Raw genomic sequence first — 14,024 nt, 5'->3', positions numbered from 1 at the left:
AGGGAGAGAGAGAGAGAGAGAGAGAGAGAGAGAGAGAGAGAGAGAGAGAGAGAGAGAGAGAGAAGAGAAGAGAAGAGAAGAGAAGAGAAGAGAAGAGAAGAGAAGAGAAGAGAAGAGGGAAGGGAAGGGAAGGGAAGGGAAGGGAAGGGAAGGGAAGGGAAGGGAAGGGAAGGGAAGGGAAGGGAAGGGAAGGGAAGGAAAGGAAGGAAGGAAGGAAGGAAGGAAGGAAGGAAGGAAGGAAGGAAGGAAAAGGACATGTGTATAGGGGTGCACATGTGCATACATACATGTAGAGGGCCAGAAGTCACCCTCAAGTATCATTCCTCAGGTACCATACACCTTGTTTCTTTGAGACAGGGTCTCTTCTCTCACTGGCCTGGAACTCACCATGCAGTTTGGGCTGGCTGGCCTGGGAGCCCCCAGAGATCTGCCTGCTAGAGCTGGAAGTATAAGTGTATCACCAGGCCCAGCTTCTTTCATACGGGTTCTGGGGCCTCAAACTATGTCTCCATGCTTGTTCAGCAAACACTTACCAACGAATACATTTATAGGCGGTCCCTTACTTTTCCTATAGTACCTCCTCCTAAGACTACGGTAGTCCCCGTTGTCTGGGGACGATTTTGTGCAAAGGCCACCAGTGATAGTGATGAATCATGTATGCTGTTTTTCCCCAAAGACATGCTGTGATTGAGTTTAGTTTATAAATTATCCATGGTAAGAGATTAACAATAATAATAATAGACTAGAATAATGATACTATAATGAAATTACCTAAAACTTACAAGTTGTATGGGGTTTGGTGGCCCGCACCTATAATCCTTAGGAGGCAGAGGCAGGCAGATCTCTGTGCATTTGAGGCCAGTCTGGTCCACATAGTGAGTTCCAGACAAACTCGTGTTACATAGTGAGACTCTCTGCCCCCCCCCACCTTTTTATAATTTTCTCTGGAATTTTCCATTTCACACTGTGAACCTTTGTTGACTGTAGGTAAGAAAGCCACCTCAGGAATAAATGGAAGTAACTGTATACAAAACATCTGTGACCACTTAATATAAATACCCCTGGAGCTTGGGGAGATAGGTCCCCACATGTATTCAGCAGGGGGTACCGGGCAGTCATGGCTCTGTGAGAGGAGGCAGTAGGGAAAAGCATTCAATGCTGGAGCTTCTGTCCCAGGCTGGAGCATTTTCCTCACTGCATCGTGGCCTGCGACACAGGTCACAGGTCATCAGTGTGGCAAAGCTCATGTAGCTGGCCTGGATCCAGGTGAACCAGCCTAGGCTCAGACTTGCGGTCCTCCTGCCTCAGCCTCCAGGAATGCTGGGATTACAAGTGTGTGCTGCTGTCCTGGCATTTTAGTAGTTCCAACGTGAGCCACAAGGTCCAGGGGAACAGAAAGGTGCGCAAGTCAAAATCCCACACTCTCCCAGGTCAGGGAGCTCAGGAAGTCAGGAGCCCTTCACTGCTTCCGTCCTCAAGCCGCCCCTCCCTCCCTCCCACTGTGTGGGTAGAGCAGGCCCTGGCAAAGCAGGCTTCTCCTTTGCCCTCTACCCCCCCAGGGGTCCTGCTGGGAAAGCTCAAGGCCAGGAGAGAGGAGGCTGCTAGCCTGATGGCAGGTCTCCTGGCTGCATAATCCTGTCTCCACCCTCGCCCCAAGCTATCAGCTCAACCAGGCCGTGTCCGTTCCTACAGTCCGCCCCGTGGCCCCGCCGCCTCCTCCAAGCTTCTGGGCTCTGATAACCCCAGCCTCCTTCCCAGCCATGGTTCTGCAGCCTTGGAGGCCACCGCTGCCTCTTGAGGTTCTTACATACAGCTTCCTTTTAACAGTTGTCATCTGTTCATTCAACTCCTTACACAGAATTCTCTGTTCAGAGCCTCTGGTTTCTTCTTTGCCAACAAGCACTGTGAAATAAAGCAACGTTTTCCACTGTGCCGTCAGACCAAATGCTAGAAGCAGTTCCACCGTAGTGTGGAACACGTCCTAAATAGACAGGTGTCAGGGGGCCAGAACTGACATGGGGAACCACTCCAGACCTTCAGGCTTATGACAGATGAGACCCAGTTCTGTGATAGTCCAACCACCGTTGGACCCCAGGTCCGGTCCAGCCTGGGCTAACTCTGAGACTTGAGTGGAGTCTGACCTGCCTCATTCGTGTGAACACTCAGCATCCTGACCCTGCATTCTCCCCAGTAGCAGACAGAAGAAGGGAAGAAAACCAGTGACTGCCAGGTACCCAGAAGGGAAACGGGACATGACGGATGCAGGAGATGGACTTCAAATGCTAAGGAGGGCCAGGGGCGGCTGTGGTGGGGCTGGGAGCGGTGATTCCCGGTACCCATGTCAAAACGCTGGACACGGCCGGCCATGTGCATCTGTAATCCCAGCACTCCGGTAGCCAGACCAGAGGTGGGGCTGAGAAAATCTACCAGAAGGGCGTGTGCTCCCACAGCCGCAGGAGCAAGAGAGGCCCTGCCTCAAAGCCAGGCAGGAGAGAGCCGCCCCCTGAAAGCTGTCCTCGGACCTCCACATGCACACCACAGTGCGCTGAAGAGACGTTTCAAAGGACAGCCTTGTCTCCGGCCTGATCCAATCAAAGAGAAGACTGTGCTCTGCCGCAGGCCATGCTCACTCTTCTGCCTGCCAGAGGCGAGACTCAGATGTTATTTAGTAAGCGGCACTGTTTAGCGTAGGTAGGAGAGAAGCCACGAGGCACGACAAAACCCACCGTAAGAGTTTATTAGGGAAGGGAACAGAAGAGGTGTGCATAGGCCTGTGGAATGACCGTGCAGGGAGAGAGGGGAGGAATAGGTGGAACCCGCTTTTATAGGTCGTGTGTGTGTGTGTGTGTGTGTGTGTGTGTGTGTGTGTGTGTGTCCCTGCACACGGCATATGATGGGCTTATAAAACTATGCCACCCATGCGCATAGATTTTGTGATCACGCAGCTCACAGATTACGTAGGACGTCGTAAGGCCCTAGGATGACTAAGCATCTTGCCTGGTTACTGGACAGCGCATACACAGTCATGTAGCTGGGGGCGTGGCTGGGAATTCTAACATCAGCCATATATTTTCCATGAAAAGAACTGCCTCCCATGGTAAGAATTTGAAATATTCCCTAAGTATGCCAAAATAAACTTAAAAAACAACAACCAAAAAAAAACCCTTCTTGGCAGAAGTTCGTAAGGGTTCTCCTTATATATATGGTTTTGTATTTACGCAAACTTAAAAATTTGAATAGAACACCCAGAAGTTGAGGCTGGTAAGCAAATGGGAACTGTGGTGGTGTGAATGGAATGGCCCCCACAGACTCAGGCAGTGGCGTTACTGGAGGCTGTCCTTGTGGGGTAGGTGTGGGCTTGATGGAGGAAGTGTGTCACAGGGGACAGGCTTTGAGGTTTCAGAAGCTCAAACCAGGCCCACTGTCACTCTCTCTCCCTCTCCCGCTCTTCCTGCTGCCTGTGGATCCGGATGTAGGACTCTCAGCTACCTCTCCAGCATCATGTCTGCCTGCATGCCGCCATGCTTCCCGCCATGACGATAATGGACTAAACCACTGAACCTGTGAGCCAGCCCCGGTTACATGTTGTCCTTTGTAAGAGTTGCCATGGTCACGGTGTCTCTTCACAGCAATGGGAACCCTAACTAAGACAGGTACACAACGTTGGAGTGTCATGCCTACATAACTCGCAGGATCGATGTCCACCTGACGGTGAGGGCTGGAGCAATGGACCCTCCACTGGGAACAGCAGTGAGGCTCCCTTGTGCTGCTGGAAGCTAATATATTAGTCGAGGGATGGCTCAGGCAGATGTTGGCAACTGTTACTGAGTTTGTGATGTGAAAACTACCTCCCACCGAGCTGAAAGCGTCCACTGAAGCACGGTCCAGCAAAGGCGGTGTGTTGCAGAAAAGCAGCTTGAGACGGGGGTTTCCTCTTCATAGACAGCAGTGCTTTGCAGCCAACCCTAGTCGCAGACCACTTCCAATCTCACTGGGAGAAGAGGAACACTACAGCTCGGCATCTGACTTCCCAACCCAGGCAGCCTCTCCCACCCCAGCATCCTTTGCAGTCTCGTTTTTTCTGGTGACTTGTTCAGCTATCAAGAATTGGGAGGGATAGGCCTGGGAGGGAAATTCCACTCCCTTGCGTAGATCTAGTTTGTCTGTGGATTTGTGTCGTAGTGGTTTACGTACATAAACGATACAGAAATCCTAACTGTGAGCGTATGTGAATCGTTCCTAGACGGTGACCATCCAGGCAATGGTGCGTTGTCGATCTGTTCTCCTTGAGCTCTCTCCTCAGGTTCAGGCTGCCTCACTCCTTTCCCAAGTCTCACCTCAAATTTCATATCCAAAAGCCCTCACTGGCAGTGAAAATTTGAACAGCACTTACCCACCTCGTCTTCAGGCATTTTCCCCCAGAGCACTGCGTCACACGTGGAATGTGAAACGTCTGCCTCAGGCCAACATGTCTGAACACTTGGTCCCCAGCCCCTGGCTCTGCTTTGGGAAGGTGACAGAGCTGATTATGTAAGGGCGGGACCAGAGGATTATAGATGCACAGCCATCCCTCCACCCCCCTTCCCCCGTGATTCCTGTTCTGAGGGCTGTAGTCATGGGGCCAGAGGGTTCTAGATGCACACACACCCATGTACTCCACTCTAGCCTGACAGCGCTGCTCAGTCAGCCACCAAGATGTGTGGGAGCCACCTCGGGCTCCAGGCACCTCAGTCACACGCGGCTCTCCGCCTGCATGCCTTCCCCAGCACCATGGACTGTATACTAAATAAACTGCCAGCCCAAATCCCCCTTTTAAGGATTGCTTCGGCCAGATATTCTGTTATAGCCACAAGGAAAGTCGTTTAATAGAGAAAATGGATACTGAGCAGGCTAATTGATATGATAAACCAGACCACGTGGTTTGTAAGCCTTTGGAAGGAAAATGTGGAAGAATTTGGAACTGAGGGCTAAGGAAACTCTAGAAGGCCGTGAGCAGAGCTTGCTGGGACATTCCGGTGGGAGTGAAGAGTGACAAAGACCAGGATGTTGATAGAAATGTGGACAGCGAGGCCGGCCTCCTGAGATTTCGGGGAGGAATTGGAACTCTGTTAGGAACTGGGCTAGGGGCCATTCGTGTTACATCTGGCAAAGAATCTGGCTGCATTCTGCCTGCGTCCTGAAATTTAAGTGGGGCCAAATCAAAAGCAACGCGAGCATTAGTTTAGCAGAGGCAACTTCTAGAACCCAGCGCTATCCAGGCTGTGTGGTGTGCGGTCCCTCCAAGCATAACATGGCTGCTGCAGTCTTGAGACAAGAGCTGGCTACCCATGAGAGGCCTCACAAGATTGGGCCCACTGCCATTCCATCGTGGGAAGGGAGGAGGGCTTGCAAGTCAGCGCACAAGGAGACCTGCCCCTCTCCGAGGACGTACGCTTGAAAGGATGGGGTGGGACGGTCTTCAGTGGTGGCCTTAAGTCGTTCATACTCCTGTAGGCCATCCCTCACCCATGCTTCTGGGTGTAGCTCCAGTTAAACTTTGGTTCACCAAGCTAGACTCGAGCGTAGTAATTGCCTGGTCTCTTGTTGGTGCCCTATTGGGGGTGAACAAGATTGTTTTCTCAAGTCTCTTTAGCAAAAGTTAATACAACCGCTGATACAACCTAAGCAGGGATGCAAGAGATGAGCTTGGGAGGGGTGCTCCCTGGTCCCTGCTGTGGATGGTAAGATAGATGACTGAAGCTAAGTTATCTGAGGGCGGACCCTCGGCAGAGGCGGTCCTCACCAGTAGTTCGAAGGTTTTTCCGGTCTCACCCGGCCCTGTGGTCCTGCAGCTGCTTATAAAATAATCATTCAGAGGCTTACATTAATTATAACTGCTCAGTCAATAGCTCAGGCTTATTACTAACTAGCTCTTACACTTAAGTTAACCCATGATTCTTATCTATGTTTAGCCACGTGGCTTGATACCCTTTCTCAGTTCTGCCTTGTCATCTAGTTTCCTCGGTGTCTGGCTGGTGACTCCTGACTCTGCCCTTCCTCTTCCCAGAATTCTCCTAGTCTGCTTGCCCTGCCTATACTTCCTGCCTGGCTACTGGACAATCAGCGTTTTTATTAAACCAGTGTACAAGAGCATTATCCCACAGCATTTCCCCTTTTCTGTTTAATTAAAAAGAAAGGTTTTAACTTTTAACATAGTAAAATTATATACAACAAATTGTTATCAAGCAACAATTACAGTTATAATATCTAGTCTATTTGTATTTGGCAAAATTAAAGAAAATATTCTATCTATACTATATTTATGAGTCTAAGATTTCATATCTAATTTGTCTTTTATCAAAACCAAGAAAAATTATAACTGTCTAGTCTTCAACTACATCAAAGAACCCAGAAGGATATATTACCTAAGTAAACAAGAAGTACATTGTAAGCAACTTCCAAAAATCTAGAATGACAGAGACATTTGGCTGCCAGGACAGTCACCCAAAGTTCCTCTGCAACATTGGGGCATCCATCTTCAGCCTATAGGCCTAAGAGTTTCTCAGTTGCTTCTCCCTGTGCCCTGCAGAATGTCTGGTAGTCTCCTCTGCAAAGCAGGAATCTGCAGAACCATCTCGCTTTATTTTGGTAAAATTTAGTGGTCATTTTTCCATGGGTCCTGCATGTCCAGTCAATACAACATTTTGTAAAGCAGTCCAGGCAAAAACAGTTTCTTGCCCAAATGGCTAACTTTTGCAATAAGGGAATCAAACTCCATATGGAGTTTCTTCAATGCTTATCATCTTCTCTGAAGTAAATTGGTGCTGCCAGGAGTAGACATATCTCAGTGTCCAGAAAAGTCAAAGTCCTTAAAACATCTAAAATGCCATATTCTGTAGGTTTTTGAAGTGTTTAAAGATTACCTACCTAATTGAAATATATCTATGTATACCTAGAAGACTTAATGAATATGAATATAAGTTTGATTATCATAGATGACTAATTATTAATCTGTATTTCTTAATTATACATGACAATTTTAAATGAGCTGCACAAACATAATACCTTAAACAAGAGTAGAAATATACATACAACATAACAAAATTAACTTTAAATTTGTAATAAACTAAAATCTATAGCAATATAAAACATTTCAAACAAATTGTTGCTCTTTAAAAGCAGATTCAATTATCTACCCTTTTATCCTATCATATCTATAATATCCCCCTTTCTTTTTTAGAAAGAGATTGCATTTATAGTCAACCCCCTTTAAATAAAAATAAACATTTATAAATAATATCTTAGAAATTTGGATATAGTTTCTCATACTACTCCCTGCTGGCTGGGGGCACTGGTAGTCTTATGGGGACACAAAAAAAATTTTAGGATTATGGTCAGGTCCTGACTGAAATAGTCTGTGACACCATGTTCTCTGAGCCAGTTGCCTTGAATCATCTGGAGCCCTCTCAGGGGATTTTGCCTAATCAAACAATATTAGCCTAGAAACAGTCCACAGGTTCTCATCTATATATATATATATATATATATATATATATATATATATATATATATATATAGGTTTAACTCAGCAGCCTTCACAATCAAATGTCTTTATGCAGTTAAAAATCCCAAAGACAATATAATCCAGATTCTGTGTGTGATTTCCATCTTTATGTGGCTTATTTTTTATATTACTTTTACTATCTCTTTAAAGACTTTATTTTTTTTATTATCTATGTCTTTATATAACTGCATAAACTCCTTTTCCTCTTTCTTCCAAGCCTACATACATTTTTACACACTGTAAACCGTTTAGAGTTTTATTCCATCTGAATCTGTCTTATTGTGAACCTATAATCCTTATCAAGAGAGATTTAAAACTGTTAAGCTTCGTGGCTAGGATGAAAAGCGGCAGCCTTTGCTGCCGATTCTGCCTACCTCAGCTTCCCAACATGGTGGAGGTGCCCAGGAGAGTCACGCTTGCCCTGCCAACTCTGGGGTCCCCGCTGCCACCAGGTAGCATGCAGCTGGCCCATAAACCTTTTTTGTCTCTATGAGTAAAGGCTAAATCCACCATGCAGTGTGCTGTGCAGCTTGGAGACACTTCTGTGTCCTGAGGTGGGAATCTGCCATGCTGTAGGTCAGGCCCACGTGCTGTGAACCCGCCACAGCCAGGGGACATGCCACTGTACTGCAGCCCACCATGAGTGGCATGAACTAGGAAAGTACTCTCAACTACATTTATAATCTCTTCTTAAGCTCTCTCAGGTTTTAGGTGGAAACTCTTGCCACCATATCTGGATGACATTTGTAGTCAGAAGGTTATCTCTGGTCCTGCCTTTCCCCCATGGTCCCACAGCCACTTATAAAATAATCACTCAGAGGCTTACATTAATTATAACTGTTCAGTCAATAGCTCAGGCTTATTACTGACTAGCTCTTACACTTAAATTAACCCATGATTCTTATCTATGTTTAGCTACATGGCTTGGTACCTTTTCTCAGTTCTGCCTTGTCATCTTGCTTCCTCGGTGTCTGGCTGGCAACTCCCGACTTAGCCTTCCTCTTCCCAGAATTCTCCTTGTCTGCTTATCCCACCTATACTTCCTGCCTGGCTACTGGCCAATCAGCATTTTATTAAACCAGTGTACAAGAGCATTATCGCACAGCACTCACCCAAGCAGTATGAACTGCACACCGTCTCTCTGTAGTAACAATTGTTTCTATCGTGCCTGGTAAGGTCTGCAGCGGAGGCTGTTGTCTAAAGACAGGGTGTCCAGGGGAGCACTCCAGGGTAGCCATCCTCTGTGTTGGATGGCACACCTCCTCCATTCATGGAGTCTATCATGGAGTATAGGAATGCCCCTAACAACAGCTGATGGGCAATCCCCCAGTGTACCCAGCCTTAGGGCAGTAAAATGAGCAGGCTGTGCCCTCAGTTGAGTGGCCTTTGCTGTAGGTGGTAAGACAAGCAACCAAGGCTCAGCTGTCTGTGCTTTAGGAACTTACCCACATAAGGGGGAAATCACAGAAAACAACGTGTGATGCCTCCTCTGGCCTCTGAACCGGAAGGAAAAGTGGGAAGAAAGGAGGATGGGATGGAGGGGTTGCCTTACCGTTTCTCACCAGTTATAAGTGGCATCGGAAAGGTAAAATACAAATTACATTTGTGCTGACTAGTTTCTCGTGGGAGTGAGAAACATGGGAGTAATTGACCAGTGAAGAGGGAAGAGTGAGGTGAAGGGGTAGATGATGCCCCCCAGGTCTGACCTTCTAAAGTATGAGGGGAGTCCACGATTCGGCATGCAGACAGGGGCCTTAATAAGGAATGCCAGGCCCAGTACAGGAATCTGATAGGAAAAACTTGGCACCCAGACTTCTTGACTCGGGAAAGACTTCTGGGCCTCCCGCAGCCTACCCTGTGAGGCTGCAGGACTTGGGGCTGAATGGGACCAGTCTGAATGGCTGGGAGGGGAAAAGGCAGTAATGACTGCCTCCTTAAGAAAGGGGCTGCCTCATCTGAGGCACTGTGAAGAAAAACAGGCTCTGGTGGCCTGGCTCTTGTGAGCCATTAGGGACACTTGGTTATCACTGGTTGAGGCCAGTCGAGGAAGGACAGGTGTTACTAAAGGGGGACTAAGCATGAATGGGGTAGTACTTAGTGCTGTGTTCACAGGAGAGTTAAGAAACAGGCTAATTCTGCAAGGGCCTTGGGATTTGTTTGTTTGTTTGTTTTTGTTTTTCAAGACAGGGTTTCTCTGTGTAGTTTTGGTGACTGTCCTGGAACTCACTCTGCAGACCAGGCTGGCCTCGAACTCACAGAGATCCGCCTGGCTCTGCCTCCCGAGTGCTGGGAGAAATAGCTTCCTGACTCAGTGTTAGTGGCAAAAGCCACGTGGCTCTTTTAAGAGACCTTGCTGCCAAACACTTAAATGGGGTTTGTGAGCAGCAGCAGGTGGCAGTGTGGACCCAAAACTCCCCAGATTTGGAGAGTAAATGTGGCTTTCAGAGCTTGCGGTAAACATGCCTCCCCACTGAGACTAGCTTCTCTGGGACCCAAGGATTGGGGCAGAGCCAGTGCCAAAGTCCTAGCCAGGCTCACTTAGCAGCTTAAATGCTCATGTGACCAGAAAAAAGATAGAGATATGCAATAAAGACAGATTAAAAGACAAAAACAAAAAAAAACTCAATAGGGGTTACAATGTGTTTGTACACATAGGCTTGGGAGAGTAAAGGGAAGGTATAGACAGCCATGAAAAAGAAGTATATAGTTTTAAAATAGTAAAGTCCTTAAAAAGGGAGTAAAGCAATATTTTTTAGAAAGCCATGTAAAGATGGAAAATGCACAGAGTCTGGATACTGTACTTTATTGTGTTGTCTTTGAATTGTCTGGCAGCTGAGGAGGAGCAACAGCTGCTAAGAGACATTGGATTATAAATGTTGCTGGGTTCATCCAACCTATATATTTTGAAAATGCCTTGACTTCAAAATTTAAGTCAAAAAGTGTTACTTTGGAGAAGAGGTTATGCTTTTGTTTCTACAGGAAATGAGAGACTGTGGATTCATTCTAGGTTAAGAAAAATCAGATTTGATGGAGGAAGACCCACTGAAAAACCTCCGATGGGAACAGATGACCCAGATGATCCAACACTTCAGAGTGCCTCTGTTGAAGTTTCCTCTGAGTCTGCATCCAGAACAGCTTCAAAGCTGCTGACTCAGATGATCCAGCCTCACAGACTACTCCAGCCAAGACTTAACCATTATCCTAAATTTTCTCAGGGTCCCCCAAAGATTACCAGTGCTCCTAATCAGCAGGAAGTAGTCTAAAGAACTAAATCCACATTCCCAAAAATAGATTATGGATAATTATCATTCCTTGGGGGAGTGGTTTTAAGTTGTTATGGATAATGGTCAGGAAAAATCTAAACAAAGATTAGATTCAGGGATCTTGTTCTGAAAAGAAAAAGGAGGATATAGAAATGATAGCACAACAGGGTAGAACTTTAATCCAAAAAAAAAAAACAACTATTAATCTTACATATTTTACATTGGTATGGATTTTAGTTTATTGATATAAATTTAAAGTTAATTTTGTTATACTCTATGTATATTTCTACTTTTGTTTAGGGTATTATGTTTATGCAGCTCATTTAAAATGTAATATATAATTAAGAAATACAGATTAATAGTCACTTATAATAGCAAACTTATAGTCAAGTTAGGTATGTTTTCAAGATCATACAGAGATATATTTCAGGTAGATAGGCAATTTTCAAACACTTCAAAGACCTACAGAATATGGCATTTAAAATGTTTTCAGAACTTAGACTTTCCTTGACAATGAAATACATCTGCTCCTGGCAGCACCAATTGCTTCAAAGAGGATGATGGGCATCAAAGAAACACCATATGGGCTTTGTTTTCTTTATGGCAACAGCTAACCATGTGGGTGAAGAAACTGCCCTTGCCTTGACAGTTAGCAGTATGCTGTCCAAACTGGACCAGCCAGACACAAAAGAAAGCAACTGCAGAATTTTGCCAAGACAAGGTGGGACAGTCTTTCAAAAACCCTGCTTCACAGATAAGTCTGTTAGATATTCTAGGCCTGTAGACCAAAGATGGATGCCCCAACAGTGTAGAGGAATTTTGGGTGACTGTCCAGGCAGCCTTATATCCCTGTCATTAGGTAACATTACATCCTTCTGGAGTCTTTGATGGAGCTGAAGACTAGATAGTTATAATTATAATTTTCCTTAGTTATAATAGAAAGTAAATTAAATACAAAACTTTAGACTCACCAAGACAAGATAGATAAATATTTTCTCTAATTTTGTCAAATGGAAATGGATTGGATATTGTTACTGTAATTCTTACTTAATAAATGTTTTTGTTTTACTATATTAAGATTAAAATCTTCCTTTTTAATTAGACAAAAAAAGAGAAATGCTGTGGAATAATTCTCTTGTACACTGTAAAGATTTGTCACTCAAATTGGTTTAATAGAATGCTGATTGGCCAATAGCCAGGCAGGAAGTGGTGGGTGGGGCAACCAAACTAAGAGTGATGGGAAGAGGAAGGGCGGAGTCAGGAGTCACCAGTCAGATGCAGAGGAAGCAAGGTGAGAATGTCATACTGAGAAAAGGTACCAAGCCACGTGGCTAAACATAGATAGGAATTATGGGTTAATTTAAGCATAAGAGCTAGTTAGTAATAAGTCTGAGCTACTGGCCGAGGATTTCTAAGTAATATTAAGCCTCCAAGTCAATTATTTGGCAATAGGCAGGCAGGAAAGAAACATTCCACCTACACATTGGATCCTTAATATTTGGGCTCTATTGGATATAAAAACCAAGTGTACCTTAGTTCATGACAAGCCCCAGAAGCATCAAGGGCATGGACGGCGTGGATGGATGTGGAGATGGAATGTTTGCAGGTAAAGGATATCAGCGTCATCCTAGGGTGGCCAGTTGCCTCCCAGAGTACACTGTTTAGACTTCCCCATTATGGAAGAAGTAGACTGCAGGTATCCCAGGTATGTCACCTGTGTTCCAGCTGGAGATGTTCTTCCTTGTGGTGGTATTCTAATTGTACTGAAATGTGATTTTGATTGTATGTTAATAAATAAAGTTGTCCGGGGGTCAGAGCTATTAGAGCCATAGCAAGAGTGTGGCGGTGGTGGCACACGCCTTTAATCCCATAGATATCTGTGTGTTCAGGGATACAGTCAGCATTGGAGACATATGCCTTTAAGACCTAGGGGGCTGTACATTCAGACAGTGACGAGGCAGTCACGTGTTTGGGTTTACAACCAATGAGAAGGCAAAACAAAATACTATAAAAAGACGAACAGACAGGATATAGCTCTCTTTCGGGAAGCTGGGACACCGCAGGAGGAAGGGTGAGATTTTAGCTCTGAGCTCTGACCTCTGACCTCTCGGCTTTCTCTTTTACATTGGTTCTGTGTTTCTTATTTAATAAGACTGTTGGATACATCTACACTTCCTGCAAAGAAAGTATGCTTGAGTGGAAGTGGACACTGTAGAGGTGCCCACTCTTCGTAAGATGGTAAATATCCAACACAGCATAGAGTGAAATCACAGAAACTATTAAGAAATTGGGAAAGATATTTTATTTGCCAACCCAACATCCTTGCAGCAGGCTGGTGTGGCCAGTGAAGAAGTCAGAGGTTCATGGAGAATGACCACGGATTACAGAGAGCAGGTTAAAGCAGCAGCCCCACCGTGCCACTGAGCCTGGAGTTGCTCTTTTGAAGGAACAATTCATGCAAGTGATGGGCCTTTGCTCTCTCTAATATCCCCTTAGCTGTTGAATCCCAAGACCGATTCCCGTTCTCCTAGAATGGACAGCTGTTCACCTTCAGACTATTCCTTCACGACCTTCACAGCCCCACTGCTTGTTGGTCATGGGATGGTGGCTGGGGCCTGGCTCTGTTAGCTTTCCCAGCTTCTGTGTGGAGGTTTCATTACACAGAGGATGTAGTGAAGGCCTCTGGGTGTTTTCATAGAAAACACCCAGAAGACTCACAAGTCCACACAAGATACCAGAGACAAGCACGTCGGCAAAATTCTTGGGAGGATTATAGTCTGGTATGACACCCAACAATGTCTGAAGCAGCGTGTGTGTGTGTGTGTGTGTGTGTGTGTGTGTGTGTGTGTGTGTGCGCGCGCGCGCGCGCGCGCGCGCGCAATGGAAACCAGCTGTAGATGTTTGGAGGGCTCTGAGGATTCTAGTGTGTTTTTATACCCCACCTTGCTCAAGTTGACTATCTGGCGTCACTTGACTTTAAAAAGCATTCCATGTGGGATAAGGACTGACACACTCACCAAACTGTTGAGCAAGGCCAAATCCATGTAGGACAGGAACCACAGCTGTGTGACCGAAGCCTCCATGCTCTTTAGCGCTGGAGTTACTAGAAGCTCAGAGGGATGCAGCTGGAGGCTGTGGCAAACAGTACCCAGGCAGGCTGAGCAGACAGTCCCAGTGGGGTTTCCATCCCAGCCACAGAGGGGAGCAGATGTGCATAT

This window comes from Peromyscus maniculatus, chromosome 23 (genome assembly GCF_049852395.1).
Source record: "Peromyscus maniculatus bairdii isolate BWxNUB_F1_BW_parent chromosome 23, HU_Pman_BW_mat_3.1, whole genome shotgun sequence".
In the NCBI taxonomy this organism is placed as follows: Eukaryota; Metazoa; Chordata; class Mammalia; order Rodentia; family Cricetidae; genus Peromyscus; species Peromyscus maniculatus.
The sequence above is the reverse complement of the archived record's forward strand: the minus strand, read 5'-3'. Positions refer to the sequence as shown.